The sequence below is a fragment of the Musa acuminata genome, unplaced genomic scaffold, assembly GCF_036884655.1.
Source record: "Musa acuminata AAA Group cultivar baxijiao unplaced genomic scaffold, Cavendish_Baxijiao_AAA HiC_scaffold_328, whole genome shotgun sequence".
Taxonomy (NCBI): Eukaryota; Viridiplantae; Streptophyta; class Magnoliopsida; order Zingiberales; family Musaceae; genus Musa; species Musa acuminata.
The window spans coordinates 2,754-5,000 of NW_027020587.1; positions in this window are offsets into that span (position 1 = coordinate 2,754).

Genomic DNA, 2,247 nt, shown 5'->3' on the forward strand with positions numbered 1-2,247 from the left:
CCCCGGGTGGCACAGGGCTGGATGGGGCTTTCGTATAGCAGGGACGGTGCTGCCTCTCGCTTCGCTCGCTGTCCGCCGCTCGCCGCTCGCTCGCGCAGCCAAAAATGGCCAGTTTTGGCCCGTTTTTGGGCCGTTTTGGCCAGTTTTTGGCCTGTTCTTGCATTGCGCGGTGACCGTCGAGAGCGGAGCAAAACGTCAGCCATCTCAGCACCCTGGAACCCCCCGGGTGGCACAGGGCTGGATGGGGCTTTCGTATAGCAGGGACGGTGCTGCCTCTCGCTTCGCTCGCTGTCCGCCGCTCGCCGCTCGCGCAGCCAAAAATGGCCAGTTTTGGCCCGTTTTTGGGCCGTTTTGGCCAGTTTTTGGCCTGTTCTTGCATTGCGCGGTGACCGTCGAGAGCGGAGCAAAACGTCAGCCATCTCAGCACCCTGGAACCCCCCGGGTGGCACAGGGCTGGATGGGGCTTTCGTATAGCAGGGACGGTGCTGCCTCTCGCTTCGCTCGCTGTTCGCCGCTCGCCGCTCGCTCGCGCAGCCAAAAATGGCCAGTTTTGGCCCGTTTTTGGGCTGTTTTGGCCAGTTTTTGGCCTGTTCTTGCGTGGTGCGGTGACCGTCGTGAGCGGAGCAAAACGTCAGCCATCTCAGCACCCTGGAACCCCCCGGGTGGCACAGGGCTGGATGGGGCTTTCGTATAGCAGGGACGGTGCTGCCTCTCGCTTCGCTCGCTGTTCGCCGCTCGCCGCTCGCTCGCGCAGCCAAAAATGGCCAGTTTTGGCCCGTTTTTGGGCTGTTTTGGCCTGTTTTTGGGCTGTTCTTGTGTGGCGCGGTGACCGTCGTGAGCGGAGCAAAATGTCAGCCATCTCAGCACCCTGGAACCCCCCGGGTGGCACAGGGCTGGATGGGGCTTTCGTATAGCAGGGACGGTGCTGCCTCGCGCTTCGCTCGCTGTTCGCCGCTCTCCGCTCGCTCGCGCAGCAAAAAATGGCCAGTTTTGGCCCGTTTTTGGGCTGTTTTGGCCAGTTTTTGGCCTGTTCTTGCGTGCCGCGGCGACCGTCGTGAGCGGAGCAAAACGTCAGCCATCTCAGCACCCTGGAACCCCCCGGGTGGCACAGGGCTGGATGGGGCTTTCGTATAGCAGGGACGGTGCTGCCTCTCGCTTCGCTCGCTGTCCGCCGCTCGCTGCTCGCTCGCGCAGCCAAAAATGGCCAGTTTTGGCCCGTTTTTGGGCTGTTTTGGCCTGTTTTTGGGCTGTTCTTGTGTGCCGCGGCGACCGTCGTGAGCGGAGCAAAATGTCAGCCATCTCAGCACCCTGGAACCCCCCGGGTGGCACAGGGCTGGATGGGGCTTTCGTATAGCAGGGACGGTGCTGCCTCTCGCTTCGCTCGCTGTCCGCCGCTCGCCGCTCGCTCGCGCAGCCAAAAATGGCCAGTTTTGGCCCGTTTTTGGGCCGTTTTGGCCAGTTTTTGGCCTGTTCTTGCGTTGCGCGGTGACCGTCGAGAGCGGAGCAAAACGTCAGCCATCTCAGCACCCTGGAACCCCCCGGGTGGCACAGGGCTGGATGGGGCTTTCGTATAGCAGGGACGGTGCTGCCTCTCGCTTCGCTCGCTGTCCGCCGCTCGCCGCTCGCTCGTGCAGCCAAAAATGGCCAGTTTTGGCCCGTTTTTGGGCCGTTTTGGCCAGTTTTTGGCCTGTTCTTGCATTGCGCGGTGACCGTCGAGAGCGGAGCAAAACGTCAGCCATCTCAGCACCCTGGAACCCCCCGGGTGGCACAGGGCTGGATGGGGCTTTCGTATAGCAGGGACGGTGCTGCCTCTCGCTTCGCTCGCTGTCCGCCGCTCGCCGCTCGCTCGCGCAGCCAAAAATGGCCAGTTTTGGCCCGTTTTTGGGCCGTTTTGGCCAGTTTTTGGCCTGTTCTTGCATTGCGCGGTGACCGTCGAGAGCGGAGCAAAACGTCAGCCATCTCAGCACCCTGGAACCCCCCGGGTGGCACAGGGCTGGATGGGGCTTTCGTATAGCAGGGACGGTGCTGCCTCTCGCTTCGCTCGCTGTCCGCCGCTCGCCGCTCGCGCAGCCAAAAATGGCCAGTTTTGGCCCGTTTTTGGGCCGTTTTGGCCAGTTTTTGGCCTGTTCTTGCATTGCGCGGTGACCGTCGAGAGCGGAGCAAAACGTCAGCCATCTCAGCACCCTGGAACCCCCCGGGTGGCACAGGGCTGGATGGGGCTTTCGTATAGCAGGGACGGTGCTGCCT